The following is a 21380-nucleotide window of genomic DNA, read 5'->3' as shown; positions in this document are numbered from 1 at the left end:
TGTTTCTACCAGCAGGGTCCTGTCTCCTTCCCTCCGAAAATACTGCCTTTGTTGTTTTTGCTATAAATGATAGATCTGTCTGCAGCCACCGGACTCAATTCACTGGGGCTGCATTTTGTCCAAGCTGAGCATTTTAAAGAAAAGGAAATGGTAAATTAATTAATTAATTAATACTTGTAACAAATTAATGATAATGGCACCGCTTGCAAACCAATAAGTCCAGTCACTATGAAAAAGCTCTTAATGATTGATTACTTATGTTTTTAAAAACTTCCAACAGTCAGATAGTAAAATGCAAAGAAATTTGTTTACTCTTGTACTGGAGATCTATAATTTAGTCATCAACAGGTAGTTATGTGGTGTGGTAGCATGATTATAATGTGTGTCAATTTGCTTGGCGAATCACTAAGCCTTCCTACAATCCTAATGCATTTTTAAAAATAAATTTAGTTACTTTTGGCTGTGTTGGGTCTTCGTTGCTGCGCGCAGGTTTTCTGTAGTTGCAGCGAGCGGGGGCTACTCTAAGTCGCGGTGCGCGGGCTTCTCGTTGCGGTGGCTTCTTTTGTTGTGGAGCACGGGCTCTAGGCACATGGGCTTCAGTAGTTGTGGCACATGGACTCAGCAGTTGTGGCACGTGGGCTCTAGAGCGCAGGCTCAGTAGTTGTGGCGCACGGGCTTAGTTGCTCCGAGGCATGTGGGATCTTCCCCGACCAGGGCTTGAACCCGTGTCCCCTGCATTGGCAGGCGGATTCTTAACCACTGCGCCACCAGGGAAATCCAATACTAATGCATTTTTAAGGGCAAAGTGACTCATCTTAAAACTGATTGCTAAGTGTAACTTTTCAGTGAATTATTAATAACACCTGTGTAGGGGAACAGAATATGCCACTCCAAAATATGCCATTTTGGCATATTGGTTATTTTTTGAATTAAAGTTACTTAAGAAACAGCTGGTACAAGAAGGACACTCTGACGCACTTTGTCCCCCTGAAGCCAGAAGATAATTCTCCCGTGTGAAGGTGCTCTCCCTGCGCAAGAAGGTAGAAAGACATTCTTATCACCAGAGATGAGGCTTTCAGGGCTGTGCAGACAGACCCTGTTACTCCTCCTTCATCACTACACCAACCCCAGATCCCTTTTGTCTGGTCAGTTCTTCACAGATGTATTGGTTCTTTGTCTGAAGGTATCAAAGCTACCCACTTTGGTCACTTCTTTGAATCTCCTATTTTTTATGAGCTCCTGTATGTACAAAATTAAATTTGTTTTTCTCCTGTTAATCTGCCTTAAGTCAATTTAATTATTAGACCAGCCAAAGAACCGAGAAGGGAAGAGGGCAAAGTTTTCCTTCCCTCCACCTGTAATTAGGGGACCATGTTCTTCATCCTTCAAGCCTTTGGTAGTGAAGCAAGTGTTTTCATTTGAAAGGCATCCAGCTTTCCCTGGAAAGGGTGTCAGAGCAGCTGCTTCCGGGTGGGTGTGCAGAGAGCTGCAGGGAAGGGCGAATCTTGTGGATCTGGTGGCATCTTGAGTTTCTCCTGATGTGCTGGGTCAGCTCACACGGAGCGACGGTGTTCTTGGTGACATTTGACAACAGCCAACTCTTGGGACGTTTAGTTCTTGACACTTCAGAGCGGTTGATAAAGGACAGTGCTTCTCTATCAGAGGACGTCCAGCAACGTCTGGAGACATGTTTGCCTGGCAGACCCAGGTGTCTGAGGAGACACCACAGATGCTGCTAAACATTCTCAGAGCCCAGGATGCCCCCCATCCCCATCCCCTCCACAGCAAAGAATTTCTGGTCCTGATGCTGGCAACTGCGTGTGATGCAGGGCTTTTTGCTTCCTTGGAGGCTGCACGGGCCTCTCGGGTCAAGGCTACCCAGCCTCCCAGAAGCCAGGTTCTGACAGCACAGCAGCTGGTGTGTGGAAACGTCCGTTCCGACCCGCCTCTGCTTCGCTCCTCCACGCAGCCCCACCTGGAGACCCTCACTGAGCTGTGCTCCAGTCTCAGGAAAACCAACTCTTTATCAGGTCAGGAAGCTAAACGCTTTAGGCTTTTTTGCTTCTAATTTGTTCGGAGAGGTCAAATATTTATATATTTTAAGCTGATTAAAGTCAAGGAAGTATCTCCTTTGGGATTTCTAAAAAACTTCCTGTCCTCTTTTTCTTCTTTTTTATAAAAATTTCTCATGCGCTTCAGTGTCTGCCATTGTCCATTGTGTTGTAGATAATAGAAAGCAGTCTGGATAGTGGGAAATCGTTTTGCCCTGTAGAGAAATCCTTCACCAGGATAACCCTCCAAAGGAAGCAACAGCCATTTAAAATGGGTTTGGGGGGACTTCCCTGGTGGTCCAGTGGCTAAGACTCCACCTGCCAATGCAGGGGACACGGGTTCGAGTCCTGGTCCGGGAAGACGCCACATGCCACGGAGCAACTAAGCCCATGAGCCACAACTACTGAGCGCAGGTGCCACAACTACTGAAGCCCATGCGCCTAGAGCCCGTGCTCCATAACAAGAGAAGCCACCTAAATGAGAAACCTGTGCACCGCAACGAAGAGTAGCCCCCGCTCGCCGCAACTAGAGAAAAGCCTGCGGACAGCAACGAAGACCCAGTGCAGCCAAAGATAAAAATAAATAAATAAATTTATTAAAATAATAATAATAACATGGGTTTGGGGGACTGAACAAACTGAAGGCATAGAGAAACCCTGCCCCGTGTAATGAGTCTGAGCTCCTCATTTTGCAAAGCCTCTTCTTGCTCGAGGAAGAAGCGAAGATGGTCAGGACCACGGCTGGGGAGGAACCCATCATGGCTGGGCGGTGGCACTCGAGCTGGGTTTCTCACTGACTTTGAATAGCTTGGCTTGACCATTCACCTTGCCCTCTGGGGCCTTCAAAACCCTGCCTCAGAGACATGAAAATCGATAAGAAAACATTAGCAAAGCACTCTGGACCCCTTGAAGGCAGTCTTGGAGATGGAGGCTGTACCATTATCCGTGTCAAGGCCAGCACAGCCATGAATCAGAAGAACGCGCTGAGCAGAGCGCTGTGTGATGACCTCATCGTTTTCAGAGCTACTCGCCATCAGCAGCTGATATGGGTCCATACGGAGAGCTGCTCACGCAGCTCGTATTACCAGCCTGATGGTCTGTCTGGATTCCTCTTCCTGCAGCTCTAACAGAAAAGACGGGCAAATAAAAGTTTGAAAGGCCTGGCATGAGCCCCCAGTAAATGCCAAGCACGTTTTCAGTTTGATACACTTTGCTCAATGTTCAGGATTAGTTTCATTGGTAACATCTAAGCACAGATGTCACTGGTGTGTAAAAACTGGAGAGTACAAAGGTAGATAGAAACCTGGAATAGTAGAGCTTGCCTTGGAAATCTTTTAACATCTCATCTAATTTGACTCAATGTATTACTTATTAAGAATTATAGGACTTCCCTGGTGGCACAGTGGTTAAGAATCTGCCTGCCAATACAGGGGACACAGGTTTGTTCCCTGGTCCGGGAAGATCCCACATGCCGTGGAGCAACTAAGCCCATGTGCCACAACTACTGAGCCCGTGTGCTGCAACTACTGAAGCCCACGTGCCTAGAGCCCGTGCTCCGCAACAAGAGAAGCCACCGCAATGAGAAGCCCGCGCACCGCAACAAAGAGTATCCCCTGCTCGTCGCAAATAGAGAAAGTTCACGGGCAGCAACAAAGACCTAACGCAGCCAAAAATAAAAAAAAAAAAAAAGAATTATAAAACACCTTCTTTTATACAGAAGGGATCAAAATGGACTACAAGATTCAAAACATATGTTAAACCTAAAAGGACAAGAAAAGTACACAGAGATAAGAGAAAGGAGAAAACAGAGAACTGCTGATCCCATGGAGGAGTGTTAGAGCGAGGGATACATTTGTTTGTTTGGAATCCAGTGATTGTGTTGGGGGGAGTCTCCTTGGATAAAAACGATTTCGTATGGAAAGAAGACATACTTGCAGATGCTTCCAAAGGACACTGGGGCTTTGGTCAAAAACAGCAGCAGCAAAGTAACTGCTAACAGGCTGGAACCTGGCCGGGGGGTCAGGAGAGGGCAGACGCAGGTCTAGCTGGCTTGTGCCGGGGCCAAGGGTCCCAGAGGTGCCTCCGCAGACTGCTTCAGGAGCAGGGCTTTGCACAAGAGAAGTCAGGGGAGCCAAGAAAGTCAGGGGAAATTACTGTCTTCCTCAAGAAATTGTAGGTATTCAGACACAACTATAATTTGAAAGGATACATGCACCCCTATGTTCATAGCAGCACTCTTTACAGTAGCCAAGACATGGAAGCAACATAAATGTCCATCAACAGATGAATGGATAATGAAGATGTGGTACATATATACAATGGAATATTACTCAGCCATAAAAAAGAACAAAACCATGCCATTTGCAGCAACATGGATGGACCTAGAAGTGATCATACTAAGTGAAGTAAGTCAGAAAGAGAAAGACAAATACCATATGATATCACTTATATGTGGAATCTAAAAAAATGATACAAATGAACTTATCTACGAAACAGAAACAGACTCACAGACATAGAGAACAGACTTGTGGTTGCCAAGGGGGAGGGGGGTGGGGGAGGGATGGATAGGAGTTTGTGGTTAGCAAATGCAAACTATTTTATACAGATGGTTAAACAACAGAGAACTATATTCAATATCCTGTGATAAACTATAATGGAAAAGAATATGAAAAAGAATATATATATATACATATGTAAAAATGAATCATTTTGCTGTACAGCAGAAATTAACACAACATTCTAAATCAACTATACTTCAATAAAATTAAAAAAAAGAAACTGTGGGTACCTAGCAGATGGCCAAGAAAGGGGCATGGGCCAATTACCAATGAATCAACAGAGTGTTGTGATCCTAGGCAGAGTCAGGGTGAAGTTTCCTTCAAGACCGGAAGTTAGGGCTTCCCTAGTGGCGCAGTGGTTAAGAATCCACCTGCCAATGCAGGGGACACAGGTTCGAGCCCTGGTCCAGGAAGATCCCACATGCCACGGAGCAACTAAGCCCGTGCACCACAACTACTGAACCTGTGCTCTAGATCCCACGAGCCACAACTACTGAGCCCATGTGCCACAACTACAGAAGCCTGCGCGTTTAGAGCCCGTGCTCCGCAGCAAGAGAAGCCACCACAATGAGAAGCCCGCTCACTGCAACTAGAGAAAGCCCACGCGCAGCAGTGACGATCAAACCCCGTGGAAAAAAAAAAAGACTGGGAGTTAGATACTTAGAGAAATGTTATCATCATTGGACTTAATTCTCCTGTTTCTTTTTTCCTTTTTTTTTTTTTTTTTCTGTCAGGGAAGTTATTGTATGTCAGGTCTCTAATCATTCGTCACTAAATTAAGCATTTTTTACTTTTACAGACAAAGTGACTTGAAAGTTAATGTAAGTTGAACTCAGTCACCCTGCAGTGAACTGCAGGGTCCTAGCTCTGGCCTCCAGTGCATGAAGGCTGGTGCGTGAATTCTGAGTTTGTCACGTAAACTTTATCCTTGAATGACAGCTTGGTCGGGAATAAAATGATTAGCTTACATGTGTCAGACAATAAAAAAGCAGAGCAGGATTTCATGTTTTACCTTGTATCCAAAAAACACAGTATAGTTCAATCGAGTCCTAGTAGACTTTATAAGTCAAAGATTTCCAATCTCACAGTTCTTCACATGGAAACAAGGATGGGCAGTCTCTATAATGAACTAAATGAACTGTTGAATTAGACATTTTTTATCTCTGTTCCATAACAATCTTTTTTTGGTTGATATACAGATCAATCAAGAGAATTATCACAAGGAGAGAATAGAAAAATTATGTTGTTATTCGACCCAGAAATTCCAATCCTGCTTTCCTACCCTGGAGAAATGTTCACACATATGCTAAGAGAACTATATGGAAGAATGTTTATTTCAACAATGTTTGCAAGAGCTTAAAATGTGGAAACGACCCAAGTTGCCATCAGCAGGAGAATAAATAACTGTGGTTCGTTCATCTTGTGTGATGCTATACATCCGTGAAAATAATGAACCACAGCGAGACAAGAGAAGCATGAATAAATCCCAATTATACGCTGAAATGAGATGAAATGTTGCAGAAGAAGGCATGAAGTATATTATTCATGCCAAAGCCTGAAAACATGCAGGAGAATACTCTACATTGTATATGGACACATAGAAAAGTACTGAGGGGTAAGGACAAGCAGTTATAAACACTGGATCCCAGAGAGCGGCCAGCGGAGCTCAGAGGGGCCGGGCGAGGAGCGCAACGCAGCGGGGAAGATCCAGAGCCCACTGTCTTTGTGCTGTTTTGTTTCATCATCTCAGGATGGATGTTTATTCTATCGGTCCTCCAAGTCTGTATGTCTTGTGGAATCGAGATATTTACTATTACCTAGAGAAAGCTATGTTGTTGAGTAAAACGTAACGTCTGATGATTGAAGTAGACCTCAAGGTTTTTACTAAATCCCACGGCAGCTCCGCAGTTCACAGGACCTGCTTGACACCCAGTCGTTTTCCCACCTCCTCCTCATGTTTCTCCAATGCCTTCCACTCCCTTCCTTTCTCCTTCCCAGCCCATGGTGATCTGAAGGCTTACATGTACATCCTGTCCTGTCTGTCTGTCTATCGATCTATCATCTCTCCATCCATCCATCCATCCATCCATCCATCCATCCATCCATCCATCCTCTCTACCTGTCTACATGTCTGTCTATATTGAGTGTTAAAAATTCAACTGAGTAAGTGTTAATGATCTTATTGGCTTTATTCAGCGGTGCATGAATCGGGCAGCGTCCCATCTGCAGGTAGAGAGGCGCCTCGAGGAGCTGGACAGATGCAGGACTTTCATCGTCAGAAGGGAGCAGGGACAAGGAAGTGACGCTGGCCAGAGCGGGTTGGTTATTACAGGGTCACTTTCCCATAGGGGACGGGTGCCAGGGGTCTACCAGGCAGCTGACCAGTGCTGGTCAGGCGGTTCCTGACCCACTGGGTTAAGATTCCATTTCTGGGAGAGCGGAAACTGTAATGAGGTCTCAGTTTGGTGACGTGGGGCTTAGCTAAGCGACTCCATTTATGAGGAATGCTGATTTACTCTGCTGATTTCAGGTTGTCTTAAATCCCTCTAGTTGTTGGAACCGGTTCTGAAATGCTGTACACGTTGAACTTGGGAAAATCTCCCCAGACCAGGGTGGGAGGGAAGCATGACCCCAGGAGACCCCTGAGGGGCTCGACGCCAGTCGCCGCAGCTGCGCAGCAATTTCTGAGCAGGAGAAGCTGTCAGACGCTCCTGTGATCTTCTCTGGTTGCCGAGCAAGTCACTGCCTTATATTTTATGTTGATTTTCTTGGAAGAGCTCAACCACTGTGCCCAGTTCCAGCCTCACTCATCGCTGCCGCCCCCATAACTGCCGGGAACTATTCATCCATCTGACATCACCCACCTGATGCTTGGCGTGGGTCAGAGTCAGACGTGGGGAAATGGGAGGAAATGAAATCCTGCACAGTGTGTGTGTTTTTGTTTTAAGAGTTGCCCAGAGGGTAGCAGCTAAATGTTTAATCCTGTAGTCTCTTTAAGGCATTATTAAAGGCACTTATCTGGGGGAGCGGGTTGTTATTCTGCTGCTATTTTGAGAAGAGTGAACAAAATATTGTATTTAGCTTTTCCCTGTATTTGAACACACGATGTGATCGGGGTGATTCGGTGACTGGGCAGTTTAGGACACTTTGCAGACTTCGGAGATGGAATTAGCAGGTTAGGGTGTTACTGTTGCCAGATCCAAAGCAACAAATGGGGCTTCCCTGGTGGCACAGTGGTTAAGAATCCACCTGCCAATGCAGAGGACTCAGGTTCGAGCCCTGGTGTGGGAAGATCCCACATGCAGCGGAGCAACTTGAGCCCATGCGCCACAACTACTGAGCCTGTGAACCACAACTACTGAAGCCCACACGCCTAGAGCCCATGCTCTGCGACAAGAGAAGCCACCGCAGTGAGAAGCCTGCGGACCGCAACGAAGACCCAACGCAGCCAAAAATTAATTAATTAATTAATACATTAATTTTTAAAAATTAAAAAAAAATTTTAAATCCTTAAAAAAAAAATCTACTCTGCTAGCAACTTTCAAGTATAAAATATTGTATCGTTAACCGTAGTCACTAATGACCTCATTTTAACTTAATCGCCCCTTAGAGGCCTTATAACCAAATACAGTCACATTCTGAGGTGCTGGGGGCTAGGGCTTCCACATCTGAGTGTGACGGGGGACACAGTTCAGTCCACAGCACTGTCAGTGAGCGTGTTCTCTATGCTCCTCGTACACACAGAAGCGGCAGCGGCCGTGCCCGGGGCAGAGGCTCGATGCACCAGCCGTGCTGGCACAGAGCGACCGCAGCGGCTGGAGTCCCAGCACCGGCGCACGGCTGGCTGGTCACGTCGCCTTCACGGCTGGTTTGACAGCTGTGTCCCTTCAGCACCGACCGTGGGGGTCCCCTTGTGTGCCAGGCAGTCTGAGGGTCACAAATTGTTGTCTGGGTGTCTGATCCACAGAGCTCAGGGGGTCTAGACCTCAGGCAGAGACTCCTGCTGCTTTTCGCTGAGCTGAGAAGCCCCTGGGCCTGCACCAGGGCGCTGGGCACTGGGCCCCGTAATCTTCCCCGCAGCCCCTTGTGGAGCTGTCCCTGAGCTTGGGGATGTGCGGTACGCTGCCCGAGGCCAGGCTGCTCCAAACAGCGGGTCAGGATTGGACCCCAGGCCTTCTGTGTCCGAGTCCACACTTTCCTCTTAGAGCCTGGAACCATCGGGGAGAGGGCCTCCCAGGGGCAGAAAGGACCAAAGGCACCCTGCTTGTGGGGTTGGATTTGGGGCACTTAGCCCTCCCCACCGAGAGGGAAGGGCCGAGAGAGCTCACCAGCCCGTCATCTCCCAGCAGCTCTGGTTCCTTCTTCCTTCCTCGGCCTCTGCCCTTTGCTGACCTCCTCTTCTTTACCCGGTGGGCCTGGAACTCACTCTGGGGTGGGGGCCAGTGGGGGGAGCGGCCTGGCTGAGGTGGGGAGACCACAGAGGGGACTGGTCGGGAGTCTGCAGTGCTCCGAATTCCCGCCCCTCGGTTGATGAACACACACGTGATGTCCATTACACCACAGAAAAGCTGGAAGAAAAGGAAAGTACGTGCCTGTCAACTGCGGATTTTCTCTCAGAAACTGTTGGGGTTTTGACATACAGACTGTCACCATTAATACAACGTGAGGCTAGCACGAGTTACGGCAGAACCAGTAAGCTGAGGAGCTGCAAGGGACAACTGAGCAATCAAGTAAAAATAATTATAGAGACTTAACAGGAAGCACAGAATCGCTGAGTTTTGTCCTCTTCTGTATTCTGCAAGTCCCGGGGGGTTCACAGTAGGCGCTTCATGAAGAATAATGTGATCCATCCCTAGGAAGGCAGAATCTCCCCTCCCCACTGTGAACTGTCACCCCCTCACCTCAGATCGAAATTCTTCCTGAGTTTTCTATACAAGAGAAAGATAAGAACACCCCAAATTTTGACTTCCAGAGGAATGGTGAAATCAATTCTTTTCTCATACTTCAAAGGTGATATATACTTGGTATCCAAGAGATTTTCTCAGCGTTAGTAAGATTGGAGGTTTGCAGGAAGAGCGTCACCAGCAGGACCCTCAGATCATCAGCAAAGCATCACTACAGTTTTGACGCTCCCATGAAAATGTTTAGAAGGGATCCACACCTCTGAGTTGAGTTTATACAATCTTCCGTGTAATCTCGCCACGACAATGCACACAAACCTTAGACAAAACTCGGGCCAAAGGAAGCCGAGTTAGACATAATTTAATATTTTGTCTAGATATAATTTGATTGTGTCGGATGCAGGAGCCAGGCACAAAGTGGAGGAAATGGAAACTTACAAACAACCTTGTAATACCCGATTCCGATTCATTCTCAAAACAAAAACAAGTCACTAATGAAAGTCCTTGACTTCAGAAGACCTGAGTAGTAATGTGAGTCTGATCCAAATCTACAGAAATTGTACCAAGATGTAGCCATATTTTCTCCTGGGCTAAATCATCTTATAGGACAACGTAGGGGGAAAAGTATTTCTTTAATTTAAAATCATATAGTCCACCCCCCCGCTCCCTAAACAGTCTGGTGGTTTTCCTGTATATTTTGGGCAGTTAATCTGATGGAATTTCTAACAAAATGTGTTGGGTTAAAATAGATGTGGCCTCATGTCATTGTCTTCTTTCACTCGTTTTACTCCTGAGTCAGTTGATTGATCGGTTGGTTGGTAAATTCTAAGCAAATCTTCAAAAGTGAATGAAAACTCTGTGAAGCATTCTTTCAACAGACATTTAATCACACAATACTTTTCCTTAAGCAGTTTTCAGTTAATTATGTAGTGAAACAGAAAAAAACACATGCATAAGGATGAAGGTACTCTTAGAGAGAAAGAGAGAGAATTAACTGCTTAGATGTATGATGATATAAAGAGATTAATGTTAATATTTTAAGTGTTATAATAATATTGTAGTGATTTTTTGAAGATCTTTATCTTTTAAAGATACAGTCTGAAATATTTATAAATGAAACGCTACCATGTCTAAAATATGCTCTGAAATTAAGGGTGGAAAGAGTGGGTGGGATAAAAATGAAAGCAGATCAGCCATGACTTGATAATTGCTGAAGCTGATGATGAACTTTTGCATATGTTTCAAATTTGCAATAACAAAAAGCATTTCTGAAAAACTTTCAGGACAATCCAAAAATGAAATTGAAAAAAAAAAAACTTTCATTTACAATAGCATCAAAGAGAATAACAGAAAGAATACTTAGAAATAAATTTTTAAAAAGAAGTACAAACTTATATGCTAAAAACTATGAAACAAATTATGTTATCTAAATAATTGGGGAAAGATCCCGTGTTCTTGGATCCAAAGACTTGTTAAGATGGCAATATTCCTCAAAGTGATTTACAGATTAAATGCAAGTCCTATCAGAATCTTGGCTGACTTCTTGTAGAATTGATAAACTGATTCTAAAATTCTTATGGAATGGCAATGGATCCAGAATAGCCAAAATAATCTTTTAAAAGAAGAACAAAGTAGGAGGACTCAACACTACTCAATTTCAACACTTACTACAAAGCAAAGTGTTACCAACCTGGGCCCTTGACCCTTTAATCAATAGAAATTGAGGCCAGATGAGTAATGCAGGCCAGGCTTTACTGGGACTCCTGCTGCAGCACCAGGGAGAGAAAACAAGTAACAGGTGCCCTTACTTGCTCCCTGAGGGGGGTGGTGAGCTAGTTCCTTAAATGGGGTGAGGGTGGGAGAAGGACGGTGGTCATAGACACAGAGCAACTAGATATCAAAATGAGAAACCCATGGAAAACATTTACAGCAAAACGAGGGGACAAGGTATCCCTGTGTGCCCCAAAGTACAAACAGGTAGGAACAAGCCATCAGCGTCATGGAACACGCCCGTGCTTGCAGCATCTGTGTAGGAGAACAGAGAGGGAAGCTGACAGAGCATGCAAACGGTTCCTCCTGGGAGATGATGGATGACTCCTGACTGGAATTGTTTTAAAGGTTTTGATTTAAAGGTCTAAAATTATTTGCAATTTTTTTTAGCAGAGATCCTAGGGAAAGAAGAGCCAGCGTACATTCCAGCTCTGCATAACTTTGTATCACATTCGAAAGTGCCTCCGGGGAATTCCCTGGCCATCCCGTGGTTAGGACTCCATGCTTTCACTACCGAGGGCCTGGGTTCGATCCCTGGTTGGGGAACTGGGATCCCACAAGCCACGCGGCGCAGCCAAAAAAAAAAACAAAAAGTTAAAGTGCCTCCTCCTTCCCCTTGTCCTTTCAGTCATACTATGTCCTGTAATTTTTTTTTAAATTCCAAGTCATCTCTTGAAGAATCCTCTTACGATCGGTCCTTCCAGGTTAATCCCTTCTCTAGGATGACTCGGGATGACCCCCTCCGGTTCTCAGATGCCTGGTTTCCATGAATTCATTTCCCCTTGTTGAGGTTTTGTGCTTTTTCCAGCTGAGCCTGTCCAAGGAGCTGAGGCTTTCCTGGAAGAGACTGTTTTCTCTGTATCGTCCCTCGGTGACCAGGGCAGATTAAGTAGGATGCAGCAGGAAGGTGATTCTGACGCCACTTCCTGCACGATCGTGGGCAAGTGGAGACCATTCCTCCACCACTTTAAACAGTCCACCAACAGGTGTGCCATCTCTGATTGCTCATCAAAGTGCTCTATCTTGCCTTAAAACACTGAGGCGATCGCTAAAGAAAACCGCAGTATTGTTTCTACCTAATCCTGAGGAAAGTATTGCCCTATGCACAGTAAATTTCCCAACAGCTTTTCTTTTTTAAAAATTGTTTTTAATTTAAAAAGCAAAATTGTGTCTAGGTGAGTCGAAGTGACGTCCTGAAGCACGTTTTCAGCAGCCCAGTCCAAACATAATTGGTATTTGGCTAAAGGAAAGAAGAGAGGCAGATATTATGCAAATCTACTTGGCCAAGCATAGTTTACAAGGCTGTCCTCCCCCCACCCATAAAGGGTGATATATGATACTAATTTGCAATTTAGATACTGGTTAAGCGGCTAGGTAATGTGCCATCTTTTCCAACATCTTTTCCAAACAGCTACAGAAATCGTCTTTCCATTTCAAATAGGTTTCACTTCTCCTCCTGGGAAAGGAAGACCCAAAGACGTGTTATTAACGTTTTTTTTTTCTGTTTTGTTTTGTTTTTTGCAAGGCTTTTGAGTTTTCACTCTTAAAATCATCTGGTATCACTATGTAACCGTGTAGTTAGAGTGATTAAAAATTAATTGGACTTCTAATAATGAACAGATTTATAGTAGATAAGGTGCCTATTTAAAAGGCAAGGCGTCTGCCTCTCAGTTGCCTGATAATAACCATTGTCAAAAGCAGACTTTGTGAATCGTGATGTTGTACATCAGACAGCTACTTTTTTCTTCGCTGATGGGAAGTTAATTACTCACACCCCAGAGAAATCAACCTCTTTAATGGCTAATGCAAACTTCACAAAAAAACAAATTGAAAACGTAATTTGCCTGTATCACCCACTATCCCGGAGTCAGTTGGTCAATAAGTATTCATTGGGCATTCACACTCCAGCTGGCACGCACATTAACAACTGGAATTTATTACCTGCTCATCAGAAATCTGGCCCTAGCAGAGAGACGACGTTACTGGTCAGATATACGAATCACAGTTTATGCTTCCCTGAAGCAAAAGGATGCAGAGGGAGAGCCTTAAGGAGTACCGGAAGGCAGCTTCTTTCTCTCTCCTCCACTGCTCACCAACAATAGTTCAACGCACAGGTCCTTGTATTTTCTCCTTGCAGATCCTTCAAGTTCTACAGAAGCCTGGAATTAAGCACTTCAGAAATTACTAGTCCCAGCAGGGTGATCTACTTCTCAACCTGGTCTTAGCTGATTGCCAGTGAAACCCTCTGTTCAGGTGCTCCGGGGCATGTCAGCCAGGTGGACCAGGGAGGTGCCGACCAGAAAAGCTGTCACATTGTAACAGGGAAGAACAAATCTGACCTCATGTTGGATCTGTTTCTTTTACTTTAACCTTTGTGTTCTATTGCTTTTGCTACAAGTTAAGAAGTGTTGCCTGTAGCCTGAAATATACAGCAGAGCCCATTCTCAAGGCTGTGACTTTAAAAAGCTACAACACTTTTCCATTCATAGAGAGATGAAAAGTTGCAGAACAGAGAATAACATTTGTCCTGCTGGAGGTTTACAGGAACATCCTGATCTGACCTACACCGACAGCTGCAAGAACAAAGGATTCCGACACCAAGAAGTCTGCAACAGCCAGCCACACCCCTCCCCTTTTGATATAAAAGAAGCCTGAATTCTAACTCAGAGAAGATGGTTCTTTGGGACACTAGTGCACCGTCTTCTCAGTCCGCTGGCTTTCTGAATAAAGTCATCATTCAATGCCCCAATAGCTTGTCTCTCGATGTATCAGCCTGTTGTGTGGTGAGCAGGACGAGGTTGGACTCAGTAACAAGCTGAGATCTACCATGACCTTCAAGGTCCTTGGCCCCTTTGTCTGCCTCTGCCCACACTCTCCAGGGACCCCGCTCGCCCATGAAAGCCAACCTCAGACACCAGCAGGGAACGAGGCAAGCGCCCCAGAACTCGCTCCTACATCCCCTGACACACGCTCACAGTCTGGCCCTCTCTGGCCCCTCCTGGCCCTGGCACCAGCTTCCCCACTTATCCCCTGTGGCTGGGACCATCCCCTGGGTCCTCGTCTGGCTTGGCGGGGTGGTCCCAGCTGTGCTCTGGGGCTCTCAGCCCTGCCCAGTCCCTAGGGTTTTTGGTGCTACCTGTTGTCTTGAGTGAACAGACCGCTTCACAGCCCACGCTGACGCCCGGGAAACCCAGTCCCAGCCCTAGCTCCGTGTTCCTTCAGTAATGGACTTGTAGGCATGGGGGAGGCGGGCTGCACCCCCTGAGTATGTTCTCAGTGTTGTCGCCTCCTCAGCAAGTTCCAAAGCTAAAACGGTGATTGTCCATTCCCTTGTGCACCAGTTAAGGCCACGGTGAGAAGAGACTGGAGGAAGACCATGAGTGCCAGTCTGGTCCTTGTGCGGTCAGATGGGTAAGGGCACACAGGGTCAGGGTTCCCCCAGGCCCCTGGCCTCGTGCCCCTGACCTCAGATCCAGGCCAGGTCTCTGCCTGGAGGGAAGGCCCTGCAGGGAACAGGCCCTGGGAACGAGAAGGCAGAACGCAAGAGGCCAAAACCCTCTTCTTTGCTTTGTGTTCTTGTTTTTTCCTCCGGTTCTTTCCCTGGACGTCTGCCGTGCGGGGGAGGTGCATCTCACAGGCCCCTGGCTTCACGCTGGTTTTGCAAGTCCCACCTCCTCCCCTCCTGATCTGCCAACAGTAACTAAGCATCACTCACAGAGTCAAAGACCGCGGCTCTGGGGGCAACCACTGTGACGCCCATCTGAAAAAGCAGGAGCTGGTGTTCCTTCTTTTCCTCAAAGACCAGGGTGTACCTGGCTCTGAGGAAGCAAGATTTCTATTCAAAACAAACATTTATTGCCACTGGCTAAGAACCAGGTCCTGTGCTCAACTCTTTTCATATTTACCCAGTATCTTTTGTTTATCCTGTAGGCAGCTTGAGTATAGAAACTTTTAGGGATGTAAATGTAGATTTGATCAAATGTCTACTCGTAATAGTTAACTTATTAATTTAGCTGTAATATGTGTTATAAAACACATTCAATAATACATAAATTTAGAGATATCAATTTTTCCAGCCTTTCATTTCTTCAGTTCTATACAAACTCTTCATGTGGTATTCGACATACCTGCCTCTATCACCACTGGAGTCAATTCTGAGCCTCTAAAACAATTTTCCAGAGCCCATAGCTTTCAGTTCTTGACTAAACTGAGATCTGGAAGTTTCTGAACAGTATATACACTGCCAGTGGAAAAATCAGCCCCCTTCACAAATATCCGTTCTCATCATTAACTAAGATAGTTGCTTGTTTTTTCGTTCATCCTGTATGTGATCTCTGTAATTTGAATAATTATGCTATTCCTTTCTTAACTGATCTGTAAAAAGCCTGTGTGCAGTGAGTTTAGTAGCTGCAAGGGCAGGTCTTGCCTTCACACTAATATCAGTCTGCTGGGGGTCTCTTCTTTTTTCTTTAAATAAATGATTCCTCAGGTGACCTCTACAAGCATCCCAAACTAGGATACTTTCAGGCCCTTTCAAGCTTAAATAGTGTTCAAAATAAAGTAACTGAGATTGCATCCCATTTTATGAATCTTTGTACTGCCTTAAATATAAGGTGACTCCTGAGGAGTGAGCTTTAGGGAGGAAAAACTTTTGCCTTATATTGGGGAATATATGATATATTTTCTTGTTTGGCCATCACAAGGACACAATGAAAGGTTATAGAAGTTAACAATTTTATATCAGCATAACCTCCTCACTGCTAGGGATTCGATGGTTGTCTTGAAAACAAATGACTTGGGATAACATCTTATATAATTGAGCATTTTAATACACCAGGCACTTTTCTAAGTGTTTTACGTGGATGAACTCATTTAACCTATAAAACAACTCTGTGCGGCAGGTACGATGATTGATCCCATTTAAAGTAAGAGGAAACTGAGGTACCAGGTAATTTGTCCAAAGTCCTTGATCTGAACCCAAGGAGTTGTCTGATTCCCTATCTTTTACTTATAAAAGGTTAGGGGGCTTCCCTGGTGGCACAGTGGTCAAGAATCCGCCTGCCAATGCAGGGGACACGGGTTTGAGCCCTGGTCCGGGAAGATCCCACATGCCGTGGAACAACTAAGCCCATGTGCCACAACTACTGAGCCCATGTGCCACAACTACTGAAGCACACGCACCTACAGCCCGTGCGCCGCAACAAGAGAAGCCACCTTAATGAGAGGCCTGCGCACCGCAACAAAGAGTAGCCTCTGCTCGCCGCAACTAAAAAGAAAGCCCACACGCAACAACGAAGACCCAACGCAGCCAAAAATAAATAAATAAATAAATAAATAAATGGCCAGACAGCTGCATGAGAACATATATTGTATTACTTCTAAAAAAAGCCTAGAATCCCAATGGTTGATTACATATTAGAGCTGCCTGGGCCAACCCGAGCAACTCAATTTAAATCTCTGGGTGGAGGGGTATTGTTTTAGAAATGCCCCAGGAGATGTGCTGCAAGTTGAAAACCTACCTCGATGGTTCTCAAAAATCTGAATAAAAATCTGAATAACTCATTATGACCATCGTCATTATCATCAGTTTCCCTTTCAATTGAAGCAAGTATCAAATTACAGACCAAGCAATGGGGAAGCCATCAAAATAAAATAGAGACACCAGAAGGCAATCACACAGAGCTGGAGGTATTGCCTTTAGGAAGAAAAGGTACAGCCTCTTCTGTGCAGTAATATAATCGGGTGTCTCTAGGTTTATAATGTGTATAAGTCCCCTCCTTATAATACGCATTGGCATTTTACTTTTGAATTGTGGGGTCATTTTAACCCATACAAATGATGGTGCTTCTTATCTGCATTGATTCTACCATGCAACAAATTTGCTGAATGCCTGCGGTGACCAAGGCACCACGGAAAACAGAAAACAAGGAAGATGTGTCCCCGCCCTCAACAATCTCAGTCTATTAGTAGAAAATATATGTGAACTTAATCATTACAATCGAGTTTCTATATATAAACACCATAAGAGATCTAGACATAAAATGCTAAGAAAATGCAAAGCATAAAGGGATGATTTCTAACCAGGGGATCATGAAAACTCTCATAAAAGAAGCAGAATTTGAGCTGGACGTTGTAGATAATGACGGATTTCAAAGGGCAAAGAAAAGAGCAGAGAATTAACTCAGAGCATCATGTCAGTCAACTCTGAGAGGACCCAGAGAACAGTGGTTCCGTTTGATTGGCGTTGGGTTAATGGAAGAAGTAGGAGGGAGAAAAGCAGATAAAGGGCACAGGGGTTGGGGGCCTGGTCTCTTTGCTCTCATATCCATTGCTAGCCATTCCCCTGCTCCGTTCAGTACCACACAGGGCACTGTGCATGCCACCTGCATCTCCCAGCTCCTGGCCAGCTGGCCTCAAGCTGGGTTTGCCAGGAGACACAGCAGGAAGAGAGGCCGGGTGTGTGTGCATCCCTTTCTCAGCTCCAGCAGCAGCTGTTTCTCCCATGGCCCCAGCTCCTGCTGGACAGGAATGTAGCGCCTCACAGCATCTGCCAGAGACCCTGGATTCTGGGCTCTGGTAACAGTGGCTCCTGACTTTGTCCTTTAGACAAGGAGGGTGTCTTAGTAAGCTGGGGCCGCTGTAACAAAGTACTACCAACTGGGTGCTTATAAACAACAGACATTTATCTCTCCCAGTTCTGGAGCTGGAAGTCCAAGATCAGGGAGCCAGCACTGTTGGGTTCTGGTGAGGCCCTTCTTCCAGGCTGTGGCTGCATCTTCTTGCTGCATCCTCCCAAGGCAGAAAAAGAGAACTGGTTGTTTCAGCCCCTTATAAGGGCACTAATCCCATTCATGAGGGCTCCACCCTCATGACTTAATTACTTACCAAAGGCCTCACCTCCTAATACCATCACATTGGGGATTTAGGCTTCAACATATGAATTTTATGGGGACACAAGCATTCAGCCCATACAGGGGGGTGGGGAGTGAACTTTCACCCTTGCCAATCACTAGGGTGCCTCACCATCCCAGTCATCAGCAGAATTATAAACTTTCTGTATTATCTTCCCCAGTATTTGCTGGGTCTAAAATATTTTGATAATGTATGTCAATTATTTCTCAATAAAACTGGAAAAAATCCCTCCCCCCAATTTTTTTGAGTAGTTTCTGTTCTTCTGGTTGCACCCTGATTGAATCAAATTATTATTTAGTGAGGAAAAAAAACCCCAGGAGGCCTTTAAGAACAAGAGGAATGGAACAGAGTTGGGTTTTGAGGTAAGACTGTCAGTAGAGACCTAATGCTGAATCCAAAACCTCTTCCCACCTTCTTGTCTGACTTCTCTGTAGCATCCGGTGTTGCTGACCATTTTCCATCTTCCTACTCACTCTGCTCTTGGTTCCAGCAATTCCACTCTCTGCTTTCTCTACTCTTTCCTTTCCAGAGTCCTGTCTTTAGTCTTTCTTTATTCTCGCTCCAGTCTGTCTCCCTGGGCAAAGTAATATGCATCCGTAGCTTTGCCATCATTAAATTCAGCTGAATACCAAACCTGTGTTTTCATCTCTGGCAGCTCTTCTGAGCTCCAGATTCTAACTCTTATCACCCACTGGACATTTTCCACTGGGTGCATGTCTCAAACTCAATGTGTCCAAAATCAAATTTGTCCCTTCTTCCCACAGAACCTGTTTTTCCTTCTTTTCCAGTCTTGGTGTCAGTCTGTGAGTAGCAAACTCAGCATTTGTATGTTGGGAATGTCTTCATTCATCCCTCTGAATGACAGCTCAGCTAGGTATAGAAGTCAAGGTTGACCATTATTTTTCCTTAGTACTTTGAAATTGTCCCATTTTCTTTTGACTTCTAGTTTTTGTAGTTGAGATGTTTACTCTTAACCTAATTGTTATTCTTTTAAACTTGCTATATCTTTTACCTTTTGTAGCATCTAGAAGTTTCTCTTTGGAATTGATGTTTCACAGGTTCTTTAGTAGGTGTGTCTTAGTATGGTTTTTTTTTTTTTTGGTTTTGGTTTTGTTTACATATGAGTACTCATTATTTTTTTCTATTCTGAAGAATTATGAGACATGATTTCTTTAAGCACTACTTCCACCCATTTCTCTCTATTCTCTCTGGAAGGTCTGATAAACACTGCTAAAAGTGTAATTTGAGCTCAAATATATATATGCACTGCAAATTCACATGAGAACAGAGATATCATTTCTCATTTCTTATTTTAACTTTTGATAGCATGAGAAGTGTACAAAGCAGCTTGATGTTATGTGTGATTTAAATGTTATTGGTTATTGGAATGGCTTTACTGTGGTTTGTTTGGCATGTAAGTGTTGTTTTGCCTTCTAATTTTAGGATGAATTCATTAATAAACATAATCAAGTCTACAGCAGAAGTTAATTTTCTGCTGATATTCAATGTTTCATAATAGGGATTAAGTGTAGGTTTTTTTGTTCAGAAATTCAATCTCAGCCCTGAGCTCAAAACATTGCAGTAAAACTTTACCACTGCCAAGCCACTGAACTGCTGTTCAGTAGGGCCATTCAGGATATTCAGCTTCTATTTCAGACAAAAATTCATGAAACCGATCATGCTTAAGCTCAATAGAGTGATTGAAGTCCTCTGTTGACACCATTGCTTCCATAGCACATATATGGTCAAAAATTTTCCACCAAATACCTACTAATGAATAATACAGTGAGTAATCATAGGCTTTAAACACTTTACATTTTCACAAGCTTTTTAAATTTGTCCAACTAACCTGTTTTTCTGCTCCACACGTTTACACCACCATCAGATGTAACACATCTTAACAGATTCCCTTTTGGGTTATACTGAGTCAGTGTTTTCTCAGCTTTGGAAATATTCTCACCCCTGGCTCTTCCACACAGATGATTCACAGAAGCCGATTCTTCATTTACCCCAAACTCACCATTGACTTTCCAAATAAACGACAGCTGAGCCGTACCAGTAACATTTGTTGATTCCTCAAGAGCAAAAGAAAACCACTTGAAATCATTTGTCTTTTTGACAAACTGACCACTGATTCCCCAGCTCTGTGAGGAATCGTTTCTCACCAACAGGTGAATAGCTTTAAATATGTTTATTTTCTCTGGACACATTTCTTTAGCTGCTGCAATAAAATATGATTTAATTAACTCATCCTTGGTAAATAGTTGTCCTTGCTTAGCTAACCAATGAGCTATTAGGAAACTTACTTGGCAGCCTTACTGCATATTTGTGCAGAAATTCTGCTTGATGAGACATTTTGTTTTACATGTTCTAATTCTTCTGCCCCTTGCTTTCCTGTGGATTGGGAATATTGATTTTTTTAACCCTTTCAAATGTGAAACCGTTCTCCACTTGTAGGCCACACAAAAGCAGATCGGCAGGCTGCCGCTGGTTGAGCCTGTCCTGTAAACCTGGAACTGCTGGGACCACATGACCCACCTTCAGGGGGAGTTCTGTTCAGCACAAGAGAGAATTAGAACGTGTGTGTGTGTGTGCACACGCGTGCGTGCGTATCAGAGACAGTTAGTGAGGCCCCAGTTTTATTGTCCTCCCTTTGATTGTGTGAACCGTTCCAGCATCCTTCTCTTGGGGACAGACTGGGTTGATTTTCGTCATTTGCAACATAAGTTTCCTAACAATAAACTGCGTTGATCAATTGCCAGCGTCCTCAGATGGGGTGAAAACCTCTGTTTCTCAAATGCTGAGAGAGGCATGTCTTTAGTGACACCGCCCTGAGGGCTCCCTAATCTGATGGGGTGACCAGAGTCTACATCACGTTTCTCTTGGCGACTGACTTTTTTGGGGCACCGACGACTAAGTCACAACCCGTACTTTTGTGACAGTCCTTATAAAGTGACATGACACATTTTAAAATCAGAACTCCCCTTTCCTTCACTAGTGAAGGCAATTGTCAGCAGGCCTTCACATAACATTTTCTGTATGATATTCCTGTCTCTGAAAATGCAAAACATTGAGAGACAATTATCAGAAAAGTTCAAAGAGTTAACAAATCCAGATGTGAAGGAATGTATTGAAATCAACCAATAATGTTAATGGCTAGTTACGGATACTCTCAATATAGCATCAAT

Source organism: Eschrichtius robustus, chromosome 15 (assembly GCF_028021215.1).
Source record: "Eschrichtius robustus isolate mEscRob2 chromosome 15, mEscRob2.pri, whole genome shotgun sequence".
Lineage (NCBI taxonomy): Eukaryota > Metazoa > Chordata > Mammalia > Artiodactyla > Eschrichtiidae > Eschrichtius > Eschrichtius robustus.
Note: the sequence above shows the minus strand (reverse complement) of the source record.